The sequence below is a fragment of the Hyla sarda genome, chromosome 10, assembly GCF_029499605.1.
Source record: "Hyla sarda isolate aHylSar1 chromosome 10, aHylSar1.hap1, whole genome shotgun sequence".
In the NCBI taxonomy this organism is placed as follows: domain Eukaryota; kingdom Metazoa; phylum Chordata; class Amphibia; order Anura; family Hylidae; genus Hyla; species Hyla sarda.
The window spans coordinates 4386842-4413789 of record NC_079198.1 but is presented as its reverse complement, the minus strand read 5'-3'; the positions used below and the strand labels follow the sequence as shown (position 1 = coordinate 4413789).

General features: G+C 45.6%; 1 protein-coding gene across 12 annotated transcripts in view; it reads right to left on the bottom strand.

Annotated features, from left to right (window-relative positions):
* The window catches only part of LOC130294476 (uncharacterized), a 96744-nt gene extending 70405 nt beyond the window's left edge, over positions 1-26339 (bottom strand). For 3 of the 12 annotated variants that reach the window (XM_056544324.1, XM_056544330.1, XM_056544336.1), the window contains exons 1-2: positions 19086-19752; positions 14323-14353 (exon numbers count right to left, since the gene is read on the bottom strand). The gene's annotated coding sequence lies outside the window, so the exon portion shown is untranslated. Of the gene's footprint in view, positions 1-14322; positions 14354-19085; positions 19754-26106 lie in introns of those variants that run through there. The other 9 variants (XM_056544331.1, XM_056544335.1, XM_056544333.1 and 6 more) reach the window with 7 other exon arrangements.
* Positions 26340-26948: the final 609 nt, after the last annotated feature.

Sequence of the window (26948 nt, the reverse complement as noted above, 5' to 3'; positions counted from 1 at the left end):
AGCATAATGAGAGCAGAGAAATTCACACATGGACCCCCTGAGGGTGCCGGCGGAGCTGCGCCCTGTATCATCTGATCAGCAGCACAAATCTCCTGTGTGTAATTAGCGCGGATGCCTTGTGCCGGATCAGCCCGGGTGTTCTTCTCAGATCCTTTCATGTACTGTGCCACATCACTATCTAGAGAAAAGTGAAGGAGGCAACAGAGGCCAACATGGCGGCATGTATTGCTGGTTGTGTAGTTTGGTGGCCGCAATCATTTACCACACTCTGATTTTATAAAATCTTCCTCACACAATGTTAAAAACCTCAGCGTGTCTTCTTCAGCATAGTGACATTACAGTACAGAGGTAATGATGCAGTGACAAGCCAAGCAAAAAACACTATGAAATGCTAGAAACAGCTGTGAATCAATACAAGGCCCTCTCTTATTTGCTCACCTCTGACTGGATGGTGATGTCATAGAGTGTGGACGGTGATGTCACACAGACTAAGGTAAAGCTGCCTATCCAGATTAGGTTTCTTTCACACTGCCTTTGCGCCATGTTGAGAACGGCCGTCAGTCTTTTTTTTTTTTTAATGAGTTTAGTGGCCAGCACAACGGGCAACAGCGGGTCCCAATGGACCCCATTATAGTCAATGGGGTCCGTCAGGCGCGCTGTTCCTCATCAGGAGTAGCGGGAGGAAAAGACTGCACAGTATTTTTTCTCCCACTTTTCTCCCAGGCGGCCCCGACGGCCCTCATACAAGTACATTAATATGTGAAGCTATCCCCCGGGGAACAAACAGCAGACATATTGGATTTTTTCATGCCCAATACTTTGTTTTGCAGAGAGATACATTGATAATTATACAGTAAGTCAATTGGTGCATGAATAGTAGAGCAGTACAACATTGGTTCAATGCAGAATGTCATAGCAAGTCTCTTTTCATAACATTCCTCCATTACATCCGTATGCTCTAATGGTAATGGATTTTCAATATAGACTCTTGTGCTGCGTCATAATCTGAATGGCATAATGCCCCACAGCCTTTGGGCTTGTTCACATGGCAAATTTTATTTAAATATTTATTTTTATTTATGTCAATAGATTTGTACAATCAGTTCTAGCCAATACTCAAACCGTATAATAAATAACAACCTCCTCCCATTGCTGCTACTATAATACGCTGCAAAAATCCACATTAAAATACCTTTCAGAGGGTTGTCCTGCTTTACCTAAGGCCTCTCCTGGGCATGTGGAATTATTTTAGATTGGCAGGGGTCTAATTCCTAGCATCCATCTGTTCACAGAGGCTGCAGTGATTGCAGCAGCTTCTTTAGTGTTCACTACTGCTTGTTCCCTCATTACAAAACCATCTGTGGCAGCTTGGAATGGTACTGCAACGTTACCGCTTTTACTTGAATGTGACAATGTTACTAGAAATACAGTGATCCCTCAACTTACAATGACCTCAACATACAATAGTTTCAACATACAATGGTCTTTTCTGGACCATTGTAAGTTGAAACCAGACTCAACATACAATGTACGGACAGTCCAGATCTGTGAAATGTGTCAATGGCTGGAACTGACCAATCAGAATGGGCAATTTACTGGTAAAACCCCTGTATTACTGAAGTGCATGCACTGACTGGTGTCTGGTAGCGCTCCCTACAGTACAGGGAGGTATTACATGTTCTGTACTCTTTACCTGTATTCCTAAAGTGCATGCACTGACTGGTGTCTGGTAGCGCCCCCTACAGTACAGGGAGGTATTACATGTTCTATACTCTTTACCTGTATTAGTGGTGTACGCACTGACTGGTGTCTGGTAGCGCCCCCTACAGTACAGGGAGGTATTACATGTTCTATACTCTTTACCTGTATTACTGAAGTGTATGCAGTGACTGGTGTCTGGTAGCGCCCCCTACAGTACAGGGAGGTATTACATGTTCTGTACTCTTTACCTGTATTACTGAAGTGTATGCACTGACTGGTGTCTGGTAGCGCCCCCTACAGTACAGGGAGGTATTATATGTTCTGTACTCTTTACCTGTAATACTGAAGTGTATGCACTGACTGGTGTCTGGTAGCGTCCCCTACAGTACAGGGAGGTATTACATGTTCTGTACTCTTTACCTGTGCCAGGGTTAGCTGCTCCTTTGGATACCAGGTGAGGGCGGCTCCATGTTACTTTTTTTAGTACATTGCGTGTACTGTACAGGACCCTGAAGAAGCTCCTGTCCTATACATAGACCAGCGTTTCCCAAGCAGGGTGCCCCCAGCTGTTGCTAAACTACAACTCCCAGCATGCCCGGACAGCCTTTGGCTGTCCGGTTATGCTGGGAGTTGTAGTTTTGCAACAGCTGGAGGCTCCCTGCTTGGGAAACACTGACATACAGTGATTTACAGCTCCCAGTAGATCTTTCTTACTTTTATATGTAAGGATTTTCTTTATCTGTATTAGTTATCTACTTATTTTTCTTTAATTATCACTTTTTCCAATTTTTGATGACATTTTGGTGCCTTTAGAACCAATTACCAGGTTTCCTTAGAGTTATGGTCTCAACATACAATGGTCATCCTGGAACCAATTAATATTGTAACTTGAGGGACCACTGTACGGCGACAAGGGAACAAGCAGAAAGGCCATCAATTTTACAAAAAATGAATAGCCTCTTAAAAGAGTATATCCAGCGATGGTCTCACATCCATTCTGCAAAAGACGCAGCTCACATCGGGCAGTACAGTTACCAGAGCAACCAAAAGATGCCCAGCATGCTCTGTGCACAAGTCATCAGAAAAGGCCTCGTATATGGAACTCACTGGGCATCGTACTGTTACCCTGGCAACTGTACCACCCAGCGTGAGCTGAGTCTCTCTGCAGAATGAGCAGGAGACCAATGTATGATTCAAACAGTGAAGATTTATTATAAAGATAAGCAACACAGTTATGTACACAAAAATCCCTGAATCATCATATACGGTAAGTAAAGATGAAACAAGTAATAGGGTAGACTTACAAAATAAAATGATGTAAACAAAAAATGGCACGTTTATCTCTACCCTAGAAGACTTATAAAAAATCATAGCAATTTATTAAATAAAAATAAATAAGTAAGTAAAAAACAATAACTGCAGCCAAATATAGAGGCAAGAAGAACAGAATAAATGCAATACAAACAATTCTTTTCTGTTTCACCTTTCTTCTCTTTGGGTGCATTTTTGTTGCAGTAATGCCACACTGCAAATGCAACATGCTCCAGGTGCGGTATTTTAATCCCGCGCATTTCCTAATGGTCCTAACACCCGCCAGATTAGTCAAATGTGCGGAATGTTCACGTGTTTTCCGTGCGGACATGACACACATTTTCTGACGTGCGAATGCGGCCTTAGACAGCCTTTGTTTGTTTGTTTTTTCTCTAGCTTTGACAAAAACATGTGTAGTTTGTTTTAATGGCATTTCCACATTAGGAAGAATCACTGGATCACAGGATCTGTTAGGCTGCATTCACACCACAATCTGACCTTACAGATACGATTTCAGAAGCTCAAATCGCCTGAAATCGTATCTGTGCATGAACAGGTACGGACAGATACGGAGCTATTAACAATTGTGGGGCTGCGGACCCGATTGTAGTCAGCTAGTGAATACAATCTGGTCATTTTCTCACTAGCTGACTACGATCGGGTCTGCAGCCCCATAATAGTTAAAGGGTAACTCTCATTAAGGGTGCGTTCCCACACGGCGTATACGCAGCGTATTCCTTGCTCACTATACACACAGGGCTTTCCACCAGCAGCCCTATGCGTGCAGTGAGTTTTAGAGGCGGGGTCGTGTGCCGGAGTGACTGTGATGCGCGGCTCCGCCTCCAAAACTCACTGCACACATAGGGCTGCCGCCGGAAAGCCCTGTGTGTATAGTGAGCAAGGAATACGCAGCGTATTTCCCGCTGCTGCCGTAAATTTTGCGCAGCGTGAAATACGCTGCGTATATGCCGTGTGGGAACGCATCCTAAAACTAATTTTTGCTATTGCACTCCTTATGGTAAATAAAAAATATGTCTAATATACTTTGTTTTAAAAAAATGAAGTTTTCTATGTTTTATTTGTGCTTAAAAAAAGCTCAAGAGCCCATTTTCCCCCCATCTTAAACACAGACTTAGAACAGAAAGTGCAGCCTGGAGTGCTGAGTAGGATGTGTCCAGCCTCATCCAATCATAGCTCCTCTCACACTTAACTGCCATATGCTGTTGGATGACCCCCCCCCCCCCCCTCAGCACTCCAGGCTGCACATCCTGTGTTTGGACCTCGGTCCTAAGTCTGTGTATAAGATGGGGGAAAATGTGCTCTTGAGCTTTTTTAAGCACAAATAAAACATAGAAAACTATATTTTTTTTAAACAAAGTATATTAGAAATATTTTTTATTTACCATATGGAGTGCAAAAATTTGTTTTAATGAGAGTGCCCATCTAATGGCTCCGTATCTGTCTGTACCTATCCATGCACAGACACGATTTCAGGCAATTTGAGCTTCCGAAATTGTATCTGTGCATTGGAAGGTCAGATCCTGAGGTGAATGCGGCCTTAGGCTGCGTTCACACGGAGTAATTCAAGAGGAATTTACTCAAATAATTCCTCTTGAATTCTCCGCTCCAAACTAATTCACATCTCCTCTGCCCATTGACTTTAATGTTTTTTCCGCTGTCCTGTTCACACTGCGGAAATTCTGCTAGCGGAATTCCGACGCTGAATTCCGTTCCGCTTGAAGAATGAGCATGTTCATTCTTCCACCAAAATCCGCTAGCAGAAATCAATAGAAGTCAATGGTAAAAAAAAAAAATTCCACCCGACATCATTTTTGCGCGGAAATGGCTGAAAAACCCTTCACTTCCTTCTCCCCCATTTCCACGCGCAATTCCGCGCGAAAATTAAATTCTGTTTTCCGCCCATACATTTTTCGGCGTGAATTAATCTTGATTTACTCTGTGTGAACACAAGCCTTACAGAAAAAAAAAATAAAAACAAACACTTGCAACTATAACACATCAGTTAATAAAAAAAAAAAAAAAAAAAAAACAACATGTAACATCATACTAAATTATTTATCAAAGCATCAAACCTGCAGCCCCTGCCTGCAGTAGATCCTGTACGTGTGAATGTGCCCATTAAGCATGTTATTTATTTGGGTCAGGATGGGCGGCTGCAGCAGATACAGTCTGTCTCTTATTTTTAGCACTTGGTTCATTAGGTGCAGATCCGCATTTCTTCCCATGCAGCGTCATCTGTGAATCTATTAGAATTTACTGGAAAACCAGGCAGGAAAAAGAGCCGTCGGCCATGTAATGAGGGGCTCGGTACATGTGCTGGGAGCGGGGCACCATGGGAAAGACACTTTCCCAGCATAATGAGTTCAGAGAAATTCACACATGGACCCCCTGAGGGTGCCGGCGGAGCTGCGCCCTGTATCATCTGATCAGCAGCACAAATCTCCTGTGTGTAATTAGCGCGGATGCCTTGTGCCGGATCAGCCCAGGCGTTCTTCTCAGATCCTCTTCTCTGCTGCGCCACATCACTACCGACATAAAAGCCAAGGAGGCAAAAGAGGCCAACGTGGCATCATGTATTGCTGCTTGTGTAGTTTGGTGGACACAGTCATTTACCACACTGTAGTGATTTTATAAATCTTTTTCATACAACATAAAAAAAAACCTGAGTGTTTTTTTTTTTGCTACGTGGTGACATTACGTTACAAGGGCAATGCTGCAGTTATCCTACCAAACAAAAAAAAATGAAAATAAAAATTAGGCACTGTTCACACTAATGCTGTAGCTTTCATTTACAACAGGAGCCATAACATGGATAAAACCAGTGCCCAACGAATCACACTTATAATATGGTATGTCATGGTTTCCACTGCTATAACCATATGAATAGTGCTGCACGCGGTGCAATTCTTTCCACCGCATTTGTCAAAACTGGCAAATAGAAGCCTAAATGCATCACAAAATGCTAGACCAATGTTTCCTGTTGCAAAACTATAACTCCCAGCATGCCAGGACAGCCTTCGGCAACAGCTGCAGCCACCCTAGTTGAGAAACACTGTGCTAGACACAAGTGAGAATGGCCATAAGACAAAGCCATCTATCCTTCAGGACGGCGTCTGCTCTTCTGTGATTGGATTTTGATGTCGCACGGTGAAGGAAGAGATGCCAAACACATTATATATCAGTGAGGGGAAAGCTGCCCTTTTACAGGACATGATAATTCACAGAAAATCTTATGCATACGGAGCGGCCCGACTGTTTCCCCCAGGGCACAGACAGATCAGACATGTTGGATTTCATCACATTCAATACTCTGTTCTACTTGCAGGGGTCTTGAGTAGATATTGGTCTGTCTAGCTCCCTCGTTCGTAGCCAATCTGCTATGTAATTTGATGGGGAAATGCAAGTTACTAACATAGATGTCAGGTGTGTGAGCAGGACTAAGGGTCAGAGTAAGATTTCAGTGCCTGAAGATAAATATCTGAACATTAATTCCTATTCCCATCCAAATTAGTAGAGGTCACAGCTGTCAGATCCTCAGTGTGCAGCATTTACAATCCCCCCCCCCCCCCCCCCTATGTAGAATCCTATTGCACTTTTATAGCCAAAATGGCCGCCATTACATCTCTAAGGGGTTGTTATAACCTGCTTTTTAAGCACAACTACATATGCAGCGACAGCTCCTGTACTGCTGCATAGTAACTAGGCATTTGTAGTTTAGCAACCCAGGAAAGCTTTATAACAGCCTTTGTGGCTCATATAATAGTCCTCAATGAGCCATGTAGTGAGGCACATGCTGTATAATGAGGTTGATTCCCATACAGTAACCAGCACCTCAAGGGTATGTTCACATGTAGCATGCTCACAAGCAGATTTCATGTGGGTAAAATCCACAGGATGTAATCAAAAAGAGTTTTACTATTCACTTTATTTTTCTTTCAAACATTAGACACTGCAGGGCGTGGCCTGGAGCTTGGTATGAGCGGTCGCACAGAGTGAGTGCTCCCGCTCAGAACCTGCTGAATCTCCATCCTAAATACCCATCCTGGCTTCCCAGACACCGATTACCAGATCTAAAGCTAAGGAGATGGCCCCTAAGCAAGATCCAAGCCAAGGGCAGGAGAAAAACTAAAAGGGTTCGCCCGGGCTGGTAAACAAGATGGCACCGGCCGCGCATCTGTGGCCCAGGCCTCCTGCTCTGACTCTCTACCCCAGCCTGCACTAACTGACACCTCGGAGCCAGAATCAGATGTCCCCGAGCTGACTCTACGGGAGGTTAGTGAGATGCTGCTTACCACTAAACAGACCAGCAGCACGTTCCTCACGAGAAAGATGGAAGAGGTGCGGGTGGACGTAGGGCTCCTGCGCCAGGACATACATAATCTTAGAGACCGGGTGACGGAGGCGGAGCAGCAGGTCTCCGTGCTGGAGGACACCATGGGCCCAATCCCGGACTCTATTGCTACCTTACGTACTCAGGTGGAGCAGACAAAGCTGAAGAATGATGATTTAGAGAACAGGCTGCGCCAAAACAACATCAGGATTATAGGCATGCCTGAACGTGCAGAGGGGAAAAACCCGGGTGCATTTGTAGAGAGCTGGCTCAAAGACCTGTTCCCTGATGTGCACTCTTTGCCGGCATTTGCAGTGGAGGGGGCGCACCGCGTCCCAGCTAATCCGGGACTGTGTGATCCAATGCTGCTGCTTAGTGACTTACTCTCCCTCCTCTGATGGCGTGGTCACGTGCGCTGTTGCTGAAGATCCCTGGCTTCACTTTCTTTACTGGCTGGACGCTGACTACCTCTGCTGCTGTGCTATTGTGCATACTGCTTGGTTGGGATCACTCCCTTATTCTCCTGACTTCTGCCCTCGGTCCCTTTCCTACCATATTATTGTCCCTTCTTCTCCTTGCTTTGCCCATCTGGATATCCTCCCTCTCTCCTGCTCTTCCTCCTCTTCCCTTTGCATCCTTTTTCTTGTCTCTGGTCTCTCTCTTCTCTTCTTTTTCTCCTCTTGTCATCCTTTATACCTTGCACCTCCTGCCTTCTACCTCCTTCTCTCTCTTTCCCCTCCCTTCCTCTTCCCCTCTTTTCCTTCTCTTCTTCCCTCTTCCTCCCATGTCTCCCCATCCTCTCCCTTTTTCATTTCTTTCTCTTCTGGTTTCCTCTTACTCTCCTTGGCCCTTCTCATCTAGTTTTTGTCTCTGAGAAGCACGTTCTTACATGTCATTGCAGGCTCTCCCCACTAGATAGAGCTATAATCACAGGGAAACTTCCTCTGTATGCTGTTCTTCACAGTATGTTTGTTCTTTCCTCGTTACCTGGTCGGTACTCTGGTCAGTGGGTCCTATCTATTCAATACCCACATTATGTTTTGTTACCCATGATGCTCTGTATGTGTCACGGTCCTTAATATTCACTCTTTATGCCTATGTTGCCACTGATTTTACTCCTTTATGACTATGTAAGGTTATGGCTAGAGATGAGCGAACTTACAGTAAATTCGATTCATCACGAACTTCTCGGCTCGGTAGTTGATTACTTATCCTGCATAAAATTAGTTCAGCTTTCAGGTGCTCCCGTGGGCTGGAAAAGGTGGACACAGTCCTAGGAGACTCTTTCCTAGGACTGTATCCACCTTTTCCAGCCCACCGGAGCACCTGAAAGCTGAACTCATTTATGCAGGAAAAGTAATCAACTGCAGAGCCGAGAAGTTCGTGACGAATCAAATTTACTGTAAGTTCGCTCATCTCTAGTTATTGCACCTTTAAAGGTACTTTCATGGAATATGAGGGGGCTGGGGTCGCCTAAAAAGAGATAGTTATTACACAAATATGTCAACTTAACCCTCAGATTATTGCCCTTCAGGAGACTCCAGATAAGAGTTAATTTACTTATTCGCCCCTGGGTACAGTGGTCGCAGCACACATTCCACACCTCCTTTTCCCGGAGGGTATCTGTTCTTGTGCATAGGTGTGTAAGATGGGAGCCCACCCTTGTCCGTAAAGACCCGCATGGGAGATTTATTTTCATACATGCCTTTGTGAATAATAGTCCTTATGTCTTTCTTTTTGTATATGTACCCCATTTTAATTTTGTACCCAACCGATACTCGACCACACTCTCCTCACTTTTGGAGGGGGATGGGTGGCTTGATGCGTTCCTACTTCATTGCCCTGGATTCCGTGTATACTCCTGCTTTACTATTGGTAGGAATGCCCTCTCACGCAGTGACTTGGCCTTCTGTAATGCTGTTATTTCCAGGTGGATTCTTCATTTATGAGCCCCCTTGTGTGTTTCTCTCCTCATGTCTAGCTCCCCAGGCCCTAGGAGGTGGAAAATTCACTAATTTTGGTTGGAGCTCATTGGGGAGAATGATAGGATCCCGGACCAACTACAAGTATTTTTGCAACATAACTTGCTTGAGGGCTTGCCTGATATGGGAGACTATGAAAGCGTTCCTTCAGGGGTGTCTTCGCTCTACAATCTCCTTCATTAAGAAGGACACTTCTAGGCGGGAGGTGGAGCTGGCTGGCAAGTGTTCGGCGCTGGAGGCAGCATATATCTTGGACCCTTCCGAATAAGCAGGCGTGGCTCTCTATGGGCCGTTTATAAATGGTTCACTTCAATGAGAAAATGAATAGGAAATTATTCTTTACAAAGCAATTTTATTTGAACATGGGAATCAATCTAGCAAATTGTTAGCACACTTGGTTCGGCAGCATACTGCCACACCTCCTAAAGAGTAGAGCCTTAGATGGCTCCTTGCTGGTTGACAGCTCTGACATTGCCAGCCGGTTCTCCTCCTTTTATGCTGACATATATGTCTAAGGTGAGTTATAGCCCTGCTCAATTACATGCCTACCTGGATGCCAATGATTTTTCAACCCTCTCTGCTGAGCATCGTGATTTTCTAGACTCTCCCCTTACCTTGCTTGAACTGCAAGATGTCGTTTCTGACATGGCCAAAGGTAATCTCCTGGACCGGATGGTCTCCCTCTGGAGGTCTACTCTGAAACGCTTCTGCCGCCGCTCCTAGATATGTATACAGTGGCATTTAGGGAAGGGGGCTTTTCCCCTTCCTTGTACGATGCTACCATTATAGTTCTTTTAAAGCTGGATAAGGACCCTACAGATTGTGGCTTCTATCGCTCTCTATCTTTACTAAACTTGGATTATAAACTTTTTGCTAAAGGACTGGCCAATCACCTGAATAAAGTGATTCTATCCATCATTCACCTGGACCAGTCCGGTTTTATGCCCGGCAAATCGACTTCAGATAACATCAGAAGGGTGCAGGTGGCTGTCCAGGTGGGAGTGGCTTATCATGGGGACTGGGCCTTGGCGGCACTTGATGCGGCCAAGGCTTTTGATTCAGTTGAGTGAGGATACCTCTCTGAGGTTCTTCCAAGGTACGATTTTGGTGCAAATTTCAGACACTGGGTCTCTATACTGTACAAGAACCCTATGGCTCAGGTCCTAGTTAATGGTATCTCCTCTCAATCATTTACCTCGGGCCGGGGTACACGACAGGGGTTCCCGCTGTCCCCGCTTCTTTTTGCGGTGGAGCCCCTGGCGCTGCTAATTAGACAGGATACCTTCTATATGGGTATGTCCCTTGGGGGTTGGGAGGAATGTATTGGCCTTTACGCGTACAACATGGTGCTCTTTAGATCCCGCCCCACTGTTATGTTCCCATACTCCATACAGTTACTTGGTAGATTTGGTACATTTTCTGGACTTTGCATTAATTGGTCCAAGTCTGCGTTCATGCCCCTTCTAGATTCCTATGATCATCGGTGATGTGTGGTCTGCTGGTGGTCTCCACGTTTAAATACCTGGGCGTTCACATTAATAGGGGCTCCTCCCGTGATCTACCCACTAATGTTATGCCATTGCTGCCTTATATACGGGACAGATTCCGCCTGTGGGGATCTCTCTCTATTAACCTGATTAAATTGATCATTTTGCCTAAGTGCTTATGCATATTGGAACATGCTGCTGTTCCTGTCCCTAAGTCCTTTTTTACCACCTTGCATTCTTTATTTACCCCCTTTATTTGGGGCCCTAATAGACACTAAATTAAACTGTCTACACTCTAGTGTCTGAAGTTGGCGGCAGGGGTGGCTCTGCCAGATATTCATTTATACTATTTAGCTGGCCAATTACGATATTTATGACATTGGGTACTTCCAGATCCCCTGCCTGGTGCGGAGTGTACTCTTGCTAGATATGTCCAACTCCCCTCTCTTTGCCCCTTATTGGAGGGTCCTCCCGCAGGAGATTTGCTCCCTCTACATAAATTGGCCATTTAGGTTTGGAGGGCCACCAAGCAGATTCATTGTTTCACTGATGTCTGACCTGCCATTATGGCATAATCCTCATCTCTCCCAGTTAGTTAGCTCCCCGGATACTGAATTCTGGTCAGGGTGTGGTTTGACTATGCTGGAGCATCTATTTGAGGATGGTGTGTTGTGCTCCTTTCTTCAACTTCAAAAACAGTTTTTGGTGTACCTAGGGAAGCGTTTTATAAATTCCTTCAACTGCGCCATGCCGTGAATGCCCAGTTTACAGCTACTGGTCCTCCCATCTCCTCCTACCCTCTGATTGGGGTGTTGCAGTCACAGGGTCCTAGGGATCTGGTGTCCATCCTGTATACTCACCTCATCCAAGCCAAGATTTCACTGTCTCCTCTCCCTGCTGAATGGCACTGGAGGCCCCACATCCCTTCTAAAACTACTGAGAACTGTGAGGACATGCAGTCTTCCCACTTGTTGATTTCTCCAGCTGCCAATAACAAACTTATCCAATTGTATATAATCCATTATTGCTACATTATTCCGCTTAGTCTGTGTCAGATGGGACATGTGTCCTCGGATGCCTGTCACAGGTGCTCGACCCCTAGGGCAGATTTTTGGCACCTTATATGGGAGTGCTCCTATGTGGCATCCTTATAGAGGGAAGTCTTATGTTAACTAAATTCTATATTGGCCCCTTCTATTCCGACTGACCCCTTGATTTGGTTTGTTTGGTATTTTGGATGAAGAGGTATGGCAACATCATGTCCGTACTTTCCTTAGGGAATCTTTGTTTTTAGTTACAAAGGAGATTGCACTACGTTGGATGGATTAGCTATACAAGTGGATCGCAGATTGCTAATATTGTTCAGTGTAATGCACTGGCTATCAAAATATTGCTATACATACACGGCTCAAAAAAATAAAGGGAACACTTAAACAACACAATGTAACTTCAAGACAATCACACTTCTGTGAAATCCCACTGTCCACTCAGGAAGCAACACTGATTGTCAATCAGTTTCACATACTGTTGTGCAAATGGAACAGACAACAGGTGGAAATGATAGACAATTAGCAAGTCACCCCCCCCCCATAAAGGAGTGGTTCTGCAGGTAGTGACCACAGACCACTTCTCAGTTCCTATGCTTCCTAGCTGATGTTTTGGTCACTTTTAAATGCTGTGCTTCACTCTAGTGGTAGCATGAGACGGAGTCTACAACCCACACAAGTGGCTCAGGTAGTGCAGCTCATCCAGGATGGCACATCAATGTGAGCTCTGTCAAGAAGTTTGCTGTGTCTGTCAGCGTTGTGTCCAGAGCATGGAGGCGCTACCAGGAGACAGGCCAGTACATCAAGAGACGTGGAGTAGGCCGTAGGAGGGCAACAACCCTGCAGCAGGACCGCTACCTCCACCTTTGTGCAAAGAGAAGCAGGAGGAGCACTGCCAGAGCCCTGCAAAATGACCTCCAGCAGGCCACAAATGTGCATGTGTCCACTCAAACATTAAGAAACAGACTCCATGAGGGTGGTATGAGGGCCCGACATCCACAGGTGGGGGTTGTGCTTACAACACCGTGCAGGACATTTGGCATCTGCCAGAGAACACCAAGATTGGCAAATTCACCACTGGTGCCCTGTGCTCTTCACAGATGAAAGTAGGTTCACATTGAGCACATGTGAGAGTCTGGAGACGCTGTGGAGAACGTTCTGCTGCCTGCAACATCCTCCAGCATGACCGGTTTGGCAGTAGGTCAGTAATGGTGTGGGGTGGCATTTCTTTGGGGGGCTGCGCGGCCCTCCATGTGCTTGCCAGAGGCAGCCTGACTGCCATTAGGTACAGAGAGGAGATCCTCAGACCCCTTGTGAGACCATATGTTAGTGCGGTTGGCCCTGGGTTCCTCCTAATGCAAGACAATGCTAGACCTCATGTGGCTGGAGTGTGTCAGCAGTTCCTGCAAGAGGAAGGCATTGATGTTATGGACTGGCTTGCCCGTTCCCCAGACCTGAATCCGATTGAGCACATCTGGGACTTCATGTCTCGCTCCATCCACCACAGGCTGTCCAGGAGTTGGCGGATGCTTTAGTCCAGGTCTAGGAGGACATCCCTCAGGAGATCATCCTCCACCTCATCAGGAACCTTCCCAGGCATTGTAGGGATGTCATACAGGCACGTGGAGGCCACACACACTACTGAGCCTCATTGTGACTTGTTTTAAGGACATTACATAAAGTTGGATCTGCCTGTAGTGTGGTTTTCCACTGAGTGTGACTCCATATCCAGACCTCCATGCGTTGATACAGTTGATTTCCACTGATCATTTGTGTGTGATTTTGTTCTCAGCACATTCAACTATGTAAAGACAAAAGTATTTAATACGATTAGTTCATTCATTCATATCTAGGATGTTTTATCTTAGTGTTCCCTTTATTTTTTTTGAGCAGTGTAGTTCTCGATGGGGATGTGAAAAAAATAAAAATAAATAAGTGAATAAGCCATCCCCTACAAAAAACAAATTGACCCCATCCCCCTTTTAAGAAATGTAAAATATTTGGTTTCACCTCTTAAGTGATCCCTTAACACCTTAAGGACGGAGGGCGTACCTGTACTCCCTGGTCCCATTACCCATTACTGTTTGAAGCGTGCTCACGAGCTGAGCACGCTGGAGCAGCAGAGCACCAATAACACTGATCAATGAAAATCATGTGATACCACCACGTGCCTAAATGTACTATAAAAATATAAATAAATGATGAGTTTTTGGTCACTTCATATGGCATAAAATAAAAAGGTGATTAAAAAGTCCCATCAAAATAAAAATGGTAGAAATAAAAACTACAGATCACTGCGCAAACAATGAGCCCTCATATAGCCCCGTATGCGGTAAAATAAAAAAGTTATAAGGGTAAGAAGTTGACAATTTTAAACATACTAATTTCAGAGCATGTAGTTATAATTTATTTTAAAGTAAAATGAAATTAAAAAAAAAACTTACCTGAATTGGGGATCCTTGTAACCGTACGGACCTATAGAATAAAGATAAGGTGTCATTTTTACCGAAAAGTGCACTGCGTAGAAACGGAATCCCCCCAAAAGTAACAAAATTACATTTTCTCAATTCCATCCCATAAAAATGTTTGTTTTGCTGCAGATGTTGTTATGAAATTATGTCATTACAAAAAGTACATTTAATGACTCAAAAACAAGCCATTATATGGGTCTGTAGGTGCAAAATTAAAAGTGTTATGATTTTTAAAAGGGGAGGAGGAAACAAAACGAAAAGCGCAGAAACAAAAATTGGCTTTGTCCTTTAAAGGGGTTCGTTTAGAGAGTCGGGTGCAGCGCCAGAGGCACGCCCCGCTCATGATGTCCCGGCCACGTCCCCTCAATGAAAGTCTATGGGAGGGGGAGTGACAGGTATCACGCCCCCTCCCATAGACTTGCATTGAGGGCGCGTGGCCAAGACATCATGAGCGGCCGTGGCATCACGAGCCTCTGCCCCGCACTGCCAGTCTTCTGGCACAGAGTAAAGTTCCCTCCATACACCGAATGTCTAAGGTGCCGCATCCAAGATCGCGGGGTCCCCAGTGATCAGACATCTTATCCCCTATACTTTGGAGTACCCCTTTAAGGCCATAATGGGCTTAGTCCTTAAGGGGTTAAGTTGGAGTATATTTTTGGTCACATCACATTCCTGTAAAAAATTTTATATAGAGTAGCATATATGCAAAACTGGTACCAATAAAAACTAAGAACACGGCACACATGATGTGTCCTATATACATAAAGTTATAGGTGGTCAGATATTTTAAACACACTTATTTTGTTAAAAAGTAAACTTTTTTTTAAAAGCAGTACAATTATAGTCGAGCATTGATATCGTTTTATTAGTATTGACCCACAAAGTGTCTAGTTTTGCCATAGAGTGCACTGCGTAAAAACTAAATACATTAGTCCTTAAAGGGGTACTCCGGTGGAAAACTTTTTTTTTAATCAACTGGTGTCAGAAAGTTAAACAGATTTGTAAATGACTTCTATTAAAAAAAATCTTTATCCTTCTAGTACTTATTAGGGGCTAGATTTCTTTCTTTTCTGTCCACCGTGCTCTCTGCTGACACCTCTGTCCATATCAGGAACTCTCCAGAACAGCATAGGTTTTCTATGTTTATTTGCTCCTGCTCTTGACAGTTCCTGATACGTACAGAGGTGTCAGCAGAGAGCACTGTTGACAGAAAAAAAAAGAAATCCAAAAAGAAAGGAACTTTCTCTTTAATATACAGCTGCTAATAAGTTCTGGAAGGATAAATATTTTTTAATAGAAGTAATTTACAAATCTGCCAAATTCCAAGATAGAAATGTAGGGAGAGCACACAGAACTATATCACCTAATGATGCGTATAGCAAAGTCCTCGGCGACCTCAGATAGGAGTCTCCTGCGGGGTGCACGTACACAGATATGAAGCATCAAATACAACAACCAAAGAAAAACGTAAGTGCACTCACCGCAGAGCTGAGACTGTCGCGTCTGGATGTCTGGTAACATGTAGCCGGGTCACGGCATAGGCGCTGGTATCATGTGGCGCTCGGAGGCTACGCCGGCAGTTTCGCACGTAAGTGCGTTCTTCTTCTGCCGGAAGCACGCACTTAAAGGGGTTCTCCGGTGCTTAGACATCTTATCCCCTATCCAAAGGATAGGGGATAAGATGCCTGATCGCAGAGCCCCGCCGCTGGGGACCCCCGGGATCTTGCACGCGGCACCCCATTTGTAAATCAGTCCCCGGAGCGTGTTAGCTCCGGGTCTGATTATGGACGACGACAAGGCCGGCTGCGTGTGACGTCACGCTCCGCCCCCAATGCAAGCCTACGGGAGGGAGCGTGATAGCTGTCACGCTCCCTCCCGTGGGCTTGCATTGAGGGGCGGAGCGTGACGTCATATGAGGGCGGAGGCGTGACGTCACACGCCGCCGGCCTTGTGGTCGTCCGTAATCAGACCCGGAGCGAACACGCTCCGGGGACTGATTACAAACGGGGTGCCGCGTACAAGATCCCGAGAGTCCCCAGCGGCACGACTCCCGCGATCAGGCATCTTATCCCCTATCCTTTGGATAGGGGATAAGATGTCTAAGCACCGGAGACCCCCTTTAAGTGCAAAACTGCCGGCGTAGCCTCAGAGCGCCACACAATACCAGCACCTATGCCATGACCCGGCTACCCGTTACCAGACATCCAGACGCGACAGTGAGTGCACTTACGTTTTTCTTTGGTTGTTGTATTTAATTTACAAATCTGTTTAACTTTCTGGTACCAGATGATTAAATAAAAAAAAAAAAATTTCCACCGGAGTACCCCTTTAATCTTTTTGATGTTGTGTGAATCTAGAGGAGCAATAGTGGAAACTTTAGCCACAACTAAAGACGAAAGTATTTCATACGAACACACATACGGTAGAAACTTGAAGAGTGCCAGATAAAGTATGTCACTAAAAAAATTAAATAGTATTTGTCAATGCCCTTCTACATTGTGTGTGGGGACGAGAACCATCCACAAGATCAGTGGTCTTCAATCTGGAAACCTCCATTGAAGTCAATGGGCATATGCACATGTGAACGCACTCGTATGGGCTCATTCGCACAGTGGATCCACAGCGTAATTTCCGCTGCAGATCTGCTGACAATGGACCCCTACAGTGTGCCTGCTCGGAGCAGCAATCCGCCACTACGAGCAGACACACTGCAATGTGCAAGTCGCCGTGAGCATGCGCAGTATATTCACACACATCGCGGCTGCTCCCTGCATGGCTCAGGGAGAGCGGCCGCGATGTGTGCACGTATACTGCGCATTAGGGATCGCCCGATTATCGGTATGGCCGATAATCACGTTTTTGGGCATTATCGGTATCGGCAATTACCTTGCCGATAAGCCGGTTGCACCCCCCCCCGGCCCCCATTGCCTCCCCCATCCCCGGTTTTAGAATTACCTGTTCCCAGAACCCACGCTATTTCTTGCTCCGTCCTGCGTTACGCTGTGTGCAATGATGAGTGACGTGACATCACCGTCAGTGCGTACAGTGACAGTTCAGGACGACGCCACCGGAGCCAGATGTGGAGTGGACCCCGGGAACAGGTAATTATAAAACCGGAGATGGGGGAGGCAATGGGGCCGCTGCAGGTGGTCGGTCGCGGTGCGGCGGGGGCGGTCACGGTGCGGGGAGCGGTGATAGGTCTCAGGACCCCCAGACAGGCAGGGGGAGAGAAGCGGGTGGCGGCGGCGGCCTTTGGCACCGCAAAAGCCACTGCAGTGCATTGATTTAAAGCGCCCGCTTTAAATCAATGATCTGCAGCGTTGTCGCGGGGGGATAAATAGCCGATAACTTATACCGGAATATCGGTATAAGTTATCAGCCCTAACCTCCACCGATTATCGGTATCGGCCCTAAAAAACGATATTGGTTGATCCCTACTGCGCATGCGTGTAGAGACTCGCACACCGCAGCGTGTCTGCTTGTATCGACGGATTGCCGCTATGAGCAGGCACAGCTGGAGGCAAATCTGCAGGGTCCATATTTGGCGGATCCGCAGCAGGATCAGTCCATGTGAACGAGCCCTTAGGGTAAGTTCACACAGACAGATTTAGAAGCGAGATTCTATAATCAATGAGGGAGATTTATGAAAACCTGTGCAAAGGAAAAATTGCCCAGTTGCCCATAGCAACCAATCAGATCACTAATTTTTGCAGAGGCCTTGTTAAAAATGAAAGCAAGCTGATTGGTTGCTATGGGCAACTTTTCCTCTGGACAGGTTTTGATAAATCTCCCCCAATATGTTCACTAGTTTTTATGAGGAGATTGTTATGTATTGGGATTAAATTTTCCTTTACTTGCATTTTGTATTTGATCAAATCTGTTCAAAAAAAACCAAGATGGCCGCAGCAAGTTTGTCCACAACAGATCTCATTGAAATGCCAGAGCAGATTCCATTTTGCTGTGGAATTTTTTTTTAGCTACGGATGAAAATTACTGGAGGAAAGTCGCTCATGTGAACGTGCCCTAAAGGCAGGGTCACATCAGTAGCGTATTTTACTCTGCGCATGCGCCGACGACAGTCACCGACAAAAAGCAGAGGTAGCTCTGTGTCCAATTTCTACAGCGGGAAATCCACCACTACTTGCAGACACAGAGAGCTACCCAGTGACAGCCATTGCAGGAGCACCATGTGTGACCCTGCCCTAAAAGAGACAAAAACAGTGTGAACCAGGTCTAACAAAAATAAAAAATCCCTGCAGTTCTTTACAACAATCTAGATAATTAAAGGGTTAAACTAGTTTTCTTCTTACAGCAGATTACAATAGAAGCAACACGCTATGTGGGAAGAAGCTGCTGCGCTGGTTTTTCTCCCTCGGTTTACATATTTTGCAGTATTCCAGGTCAGGGCATGCTGGGAGTTGTAGTTTTGCAATAGTGAAAAAGGATCATCTGCCTCTGTTCAAACAGATGTTCGAGGACGTTGCGGTTTTACTTTTTAGAAATGAACCCACGATTTACATTATGGTAATGTGGTGTTCAACCTGTTGCAGAACTACTACTCCCATCATGCCCTGGCAGCTGAAGTTGTAGTTTTGCATCACACTGCAGAAAAATGACATGTGCATGAAGCAGTACATAGCCCCAGCCAAATATCGGCCACTATCTTGTTTTTACTGACAAAATCACCACAGCCTCATAGGCACGAATAGCAAATTCCACCGTGACATAGAAATCACCTCACAAAACCTCCCAGTATGAGAGCCGGTTACTGGGAGCACTGGAGCCCCCTCACTGGCCGCGTCTCCTCACTCATTGTGGAACCAGAGCCTCTCTGCAAAACCTGACAGGGGAAAAAAAGGGCGGGAAAAGCGGCAAGATGACCAGCAACGTTCTGCGCATGCGCCGCCCACACAACACTCAAAATGTCGGCCGCTCTCTGCGTTCTGCTGTCACAAAATGGCGGCGCCAATAATAATAATCCAGACAACAGGAAAGTGCGACACCGGGGCAAAATAAAGATCCCACATAACGAGGCAGCGAGGAAACATTGCGGAGATTATCCGGTCAGAGAAGCGTTTATATCCCGGGGGGTAGATAAAGAGCTCCATGGCCGCCCTCATTCCGTGACCGCGCTTCTTTACTATAACACACACCACGACATTTTATTTAATAATCCACAAGGGTTAAATCCCGGTTCCGTAGCTGCTGCTGCCGCCACCGCCGCCGAACCCCTCCGCTCTCGGAAGCTACTGCCTCCGCTAATTCCAGAAGCTTCCACACCAACCCCTCCCTTTCTTCTTCCCCCCTCTGACGGGGCTTGTCTGAAAGCAAGGCGCATGCGTAAGGCGAATCCGCAGCGATGTCTGCCGCAGAGACGAGCACGCGCACAAGCGCGCGAGAGGGGGCGGCGTTCTGCGCAGGTGCACTCGGTTACCAGGCGGTTTGATCAATGAGAAAGGGGGGAGATGGGCGCGTGAAATGGAGCTGGGCATGCGCGGTGCGGTTCTACTGGCGGTAATCGGTTGCTAGGCGCAGAGCCCATAGCTTGAGACTTGTCAATGTCAGGGGCGCCTGTCAGGAAGTCAAAAATGTGTGAAATATCAAAACGCACTCCGGACGGCGCAGGATAGGGCCGTATTATCGCTATGATTTATTAGTCGAAAATCAGCGTCTGTACTGGATGTAGACTTCTATACGGTGAAGGGGGGGGGGGGGTAGTAATCACTGAATAGGAGCCACAATGTAGTCACAAAACATCTAAAAATTGCGCAAAGATTGTGTTTTTTAAATTTATTTTGTGCATTAACTTGCACAGAAATGATCGAATTTACCCTACTATATGTTGTCTGCGCTGGCTTTCTGCACCTCAAACAGAGTGTGGTAATTATCGCTATGATTTATTGGTCAAAAATCAGCAACTGTACCGGATATAAACGCCCATACGGGGAAGGGGGGTAGTGATTACTGAATACGCGCCGCAACGTGGTCACGAAACATCTAAAAATTGCGCAAAGATTGTGTTTTTTTTATTTTGTGCATTAACTTGCACAGAAATTATTGAATTTGCGCTGTTTTATGTTGTCTGCGCTGGCTTTCTGCACCTCAAACGGAGTATGGTAATTAGGTGCGCTGATTGGTGTGCTGAATTTATCACTTGCACAAAAATAATTTGTACTCCGGTTGGCGTGGGGATGAGGGCGTGATTTTCACCCCTTCTCTTTTTTTTTTTCCTTCCCAGCAACTTCCTGTCATATGGGCATAACATAATAAATTTTGTGCCGCAGCCGTGACAACCACTAACTTGTGCAAAAATCTGCGCTAGTGATAAATGATCCCCCTATTTAAGTATACGAAAGTCATACAATTTTATCATTTTGCTGTGTGTACTCATTGGTATATCCAGGGCCACTATCAGGGCAGTGCTGTCAGGGGCTACGGCCAAGTTAAACATAAAATGGGGCCCCTTGCTGCCGGCTCTGGCCCCTCCCCCTGGACTGTCTAGGGCAGGGTGTGACACGTTGGAGTGTCGGCATCAGTACTCAGGTGTGTCCGTGATCATAAATGGATGTCCTATATGGAGCCCCGGCTCTCCCCCAGAGCGACACGTCAAGACCCCCGCCTGAAGCGGGGGCCGCCACACCCCTCCATATAGCTCTATGGGAAAGCCGAAGATAGTCAAATGGCTGTCCCATAGAGCTATATGGAGGGGGCTTGATGCCCCAGCATTCAGACCCCCTGCAATCTAAAATGTATCTGGATAGGGGATACGTTTTTATCCATGAGACTACTCCTTTAAGTCCCAGCGCATCACGATGTACATTTCTGTCCATAATGTTAAGTGAAGCTGGGTTCACACAATGTCTGCTGCACCCCAGACATCCAGTACACAGAGCGAACTCCACTGTGCTGGATGCAGGGCGGAGGCTCGTGACACCACATCCGCGCCCCGCTCGTGACGTCACGGCCATGCCCCCTCAATGCAAGTCTATGGGAGGGGGCGTGACGGCCGTCACGCCCCCTCCCATAGACTTGCATTGAGGGGGCATGGCCGTGACATCACGAGCGGGACGTGGCGTCACGAGCCACCGGTGCTGCTCCCGATGCTCTAAACGAACGCCGGGTGCAGCAGGGAGATCGCGGGCGTCCCCAGTGGCGGGACTCCCACGAACAGACATATTATTCCCTATCCTTTGGATAAGATGTCTAGGGGCGGAGTACCCCTTTAAGGAGTGGTATCCTGCAAAATGTGGAAATTTTTATATTAAAAATCAGTGTACATTATAAAAAAATATGCAGCAAATTTAATGTGAATTCAGCCTTTTTTCCTCCCTCAGAAGTCTCATTTGCTCATTTATCTGCTGATCACTGGGTCTGTTACATGGGGCAATATTGGGCAATTCAGTTGACACATCCGCGCAGGAAGCCAATAGCTCATCCGTTTACAAACACGAAACAGAAGAGTAAAAACCCACGGCAGAAATCAGATGAGAAAAATACGCCGCATTCACATATTCTTAGAGCATTTACGTAAATCATGTCGCTATAAATACTTTATGATTCTGCCTGTACCGCTAATAGGTTGCACTGCTAATGTACTGAAGCTACTTCTCTGTGCTTATCAGTGTTAACGTGCGTTCACGTGTTTTTGTTTCTGTTATGTTTTTTTTTTTTGTTTAGTTTTTTTAAGAAAAAAAACATATACTTTAACCCTTTAATTATGTGGGGTCATTTTGATGTTAAAGGGGTACTCCGCCCGTAGACATCTTATCCCCTATCCAAAGGATAGGGGATAAGATGTCTGATCCCTGGGGTCCCGCTGCTGGGGACCCCGGGGATCGCCGCTGCGGCACCACGCCATCATTACTGCGCAGAGCGAGTTCGCTCTGCACGTAATGACGGGCAATACAGGGGCCGGAGCATCGTTATTGTCACGATTCGGCAGGCTGGAGGTGGATCCTCTGTGCCAGAGAGGGATTGACGTGGACCGTGTCGGTGGACCGGTTCTAAGTTGCTACTGGTATTCACCAGAGCCCGCCGCAAAGCGGGATGGTCTTGCAGCGGCGGTAGCAACCAGGTCGTATCCACCGGCAACGGCTCAACCTCGCTGACTGCTGAGATAAGCCCAGTACAAGGGAGTAGACAAGAGCAAGGTCGGACGTAGCAGAAGGTCAGGGCAGGCAGCAAGGATCGTAGTCAGGGGCAACGGCAGGAGGTCTGGAACACACAAGGAAACGCTTTCACTGGCACAATGGCAACAAGATTCGGCAAGGAAGTGCAGGGGAAGTGAGGTATAAGTAGGGAAGTGCACAGGTGAAGGTACTGATTAAAACCTAATGCGCCAATCAGTGGCGCACCGGCCCTTTAAATTGCAAAGACCCGGCGCGGCGCGCGCACGCCGGGACAGCACAGACGGGGAACGGGTCTGGTAAGCGAGTCGGGATGCGCATCCCGGCTGGGAACATTATCGCAGCGCACCCGGTCGGCAGGTCTGACCGGGGCGCTGCGAATAGGAGAACGCTGTGAGTGCTCCGGGGAGGAACGGGGACCCGGAGCGCTCGGCGTAACAGTTATGTCACGGCTCCTCCCCTCGTGACATCACGGCCCGCCCCCGTCAATACAAGTCTATGGGAAGGGGGCGTCGTCACGCCCCCTGCCATAGACTTGCCTTAAGGGGACGGGCCGTGATGTCATGAGGGGCGGAGCCATGACGTCACGCTGCTCCGTCCCCTGTATCGCCCTGCATTACGCACAGAGCGAACTCGCTCTGTGCAGTAATGATGGCGGGGTGCCGCAGCGGCGATCCCCGGGGTCCCCAGCAGCGGGACCGTGGCGATCTAACATCTTATCCCCAATCCTTTGGATAGGGGATAAGATGCCAGGGGCGGAGTACTCCTTTAATGGCCGGGCCAATTTTTGTTTTTGCGTTTTGGTTTTTCCTCCTCATCTTTAAAAACTCTTTCGTTTTTCCACCTACAGACCCATATTAGGGCATGTTTATGCGGTACCAATTGTACTTTGTACTGACTTCATAAATTTTTTCACAAAAAAAAAAAATTGTGCAGCAAAAGTAAAAAAAAAATTAGCAATTTTGCTACTTTTGTAGGGTTTCGTATCAACGCAGTGCACTTATTGGTAAAAACATATTGGGGTTTATTTAAGAGTGGAGTGTAGTTTTCTTTGTTGGTTTTGATTTCCGTCAGGAATTTTTCCAAGGTATTTACTAAGGTTTCCCTACATTTTGCACTTTTCCCTACGTTTTGCTTTTTTTTTTACAACTGTTCTGATCTGTAGGGTTTTCCTCAGCTCAAATCCACCACATTTTCGGTGGAAACCTTAGTAAATATGTTGGGATTTTTAAAAACTGTCAGGTCATGCCCCTTTTGTCGGTACCACGCCCAATTTCTCCCATGGCCACGCCCCTTTTGGGGGTCTTCTTGTAAAATGAAGGGTTTTGTTATTTTTGGTCACAAATTGTGTCGCATGGAACGTGCAACACAATTTGGGTGAAAACCCAACAAAAAAGAGTCGGGATCACGTTAGTAAATAAACCCCATTATCTTTATTCTGTAGGTCGGTATCAATACAAGGATACCCAAGTTTTATATTACTACTTTAAAAAAACTTTTGAACTTTTTGTAAGAAAATAAGTACGCGTGTTACTTATTTTTCCGTATAAGGGCTAGGTTTTTTTTTTGTGCCGTGATCTGTAGTTTTTATCAGTACTATTTTTGTTTTGACAATATTTTTTGATCGCTTTTTATTTATATATGCTGTTCACCATGCGGTTTTACTAACGTAATATTTTAATAGTTCTGAAATTTTCCGCATGTGACAAATACCACATATGATATTTTATTTACATGATTTTATTTGAAAATTGGGATCAGATGGCACAGCGAAGGGTATGTGACTTCTGGCCGTCATCCTAGCTGGTAAGGATCCAGCGATTACCCCTCGGAGGTCCCCATCAGAACCTCCAAACCCACCAGCCCCAGTAATTTTAGCTTTTACATCCCGCAATCAACTTTGGCATTAGCAGAGAGTCTTGACTGCCCATAGCAGCAACTACCTCTTCATAGTTCAAAGATGGAGGGCGGCCCTCGAGTGTGCCGTGGTGCATGAGGACAATACGAATCCAAATGTGATGAAATGAATCCCGGCATTCGCTTTTTCTTTTCCAATGTGAAAATATGTTTATTAACTATTTATGTGACCCCCCCCGGCTTGCGTTAATAAAAACATTTTCGCTTTGGAAAACAAACAGTGAGTACAGTTAAAATGGAAGGACGTAAATATACGTCCTTTAACATTTATGTATTTCCGCCGAAGATGTAATTATACATTCTCGGGCGAGAAGGTGTTAAAGGTAGGGTCACACACACAGCACATACGCAGCATAATTGATGCTGTGATAAATCTGCCAGGCAGCAGAAAAATACACTGTGTATGCGCTAGAAGCAGGCACATTTTTTTCTGCTGCAGCCCTGTGTGTGCAGTAAGGTTCGGAGGCCTGCCTTCAAATTTTACTGCACACACAGGGCTGTGGCGGGGAGATCCTTTTTGTCTGCTCATAGTGCATATTTAGCGTTTTTCCCGCTGCCCGGCAGATTTCTTGCAGTGACAAATATGTTGCGTATGCGCTGTTTGTGACCCTACCCTAAAGTGTACCTTTCATTTCAGGTTGAAAACCAAATTTTTTTTATTGCGCATCCATATTAAAGCCCCCGTAATGGAGGCTGGCAGAGTGATAAGGAAACACCCTCACCCAGTATTGTTGCGCGTAGGGCGCCACACCTATTCAGACCTATCAATAGCGGGAATGCAGCATTTATACCAACTGGATACAGGTATCTCCGACCAGTACAAAACAGTAACTGGGATGTAGAAAAGCGGGAACTTAAATGGGTGCTATCTCCGCAATAAAGTCTGCGGCACTCAATCCCATAACAAAAGCACTTATTGTAGATTGCACATAAATTTACGCTTTTCCGATCTGAAACAGACTCCTCATCAGGTAAGGATGAGGGCGGGGGGGGGGGAGGAAGAAGTTTGATAACAGGAGAAAGAAGCATTTTTGCCTAAAAAGATATACTACAAAGTTTCTAATATTTGCTTGTACTATTGATCTATGCAAAGTTTGTTCAAATGACAGTAACTATTGGATGCTGCTGTATGCTATCTGTTTCCCATTGACTTACTTTTTCTTTTCTTTCTTTTTTTCAAATAATGTAATATATATATATATATATATATATATATACACACACACAGAAAATCTGCGCAGTACAACTGGTGCATGTCACACACTATATAGGGATACCAATCTGGTATATATATATATATCTTTTTTACATATATAGATAGAAAGATATAGCAAAATTAAATATACTGTGAAACAGACTAAAACGCAGGAAACTGAGTCTAAAAATATGGGATCACTGCTCTACACCAGTGGTCTCCGAAAGGCAGACCTCCAGCTGTTGTAAAACTACAACTCCCAGCATGCCCGGACAGCCAACGGCTGTTCGGGCATGCTGGGAGTTGTAGTTTTGCAACAGCTGGAGGGCCACAGTTTGGAGACCAAGGGTCTACAGATATGAGCGATTGCTGAACACCATGATTTTCCTGATCAGATTATTGGGGCTCGACGTCTCTGCTGAAGGACCCCTGAATATATAAGCAGCGGCCATTTTATGTGACCCCCCCCCCCCCCCAATCTGTGCTCTCATACGGTAGCTTGTTGCTTAGCACTGTTACCTGGGACACAGGACCATCACGCCATCTGAGCAAGGGGGCTGTCATCGTGGGCGACCAAGAGGTTTTTAAGTAACCATGGCGACAAAGGGAGTCAGGAGCCTGGAACGATGAACCGATAACGTAGCCTTCAGCCAACATCTGACCAGAGAGGAAAAGCAGAATGGATTAATACAGGACAATGATACATTTATATATAAAAATACAGCACAGGAAGTAGTACTGTGCAGTGTGTATGTATAAGGAAAAAGAGCAGATCGTGAGAATTACACCCAGTATACAGGACCAGAGAAGTGGTACTGTGCAGTGTATATATATATATATACAGAATAAGAGGAGATACTGAGAATTACACCCAGTATACAGGACCGGAGAAGTGGTACTGTGCAGTGTATATATATATATATATATATATATATATATATATATATATATACAGAATAAGAGGAGATACTGAGAATTACACCCATTATACAGGACCGGAGAAGTGGTACTGTGCAGTGTATACATACATATATATATATATATATATATATATATATATATATATATACACACACACACACAGAATAAGAGTAGATACTGAGGTTAACATCCAGTATACAGGACAGGAGAAGTGATACTGTGCAGTGGGTGTATATATATATATATATATATATATATATACTATACTATACACACAGAATAAGAGCAGATACTGATGATCACACCCAGTATACAAGACCTGGAGAAGTGGTACTGTGCAGTGTATATATATATATATATATATATATACAGAATAAGAGCAGATACTGAGGTCTACATCCAGTATACAGGACAGGATAAATGGTATATATATATATATA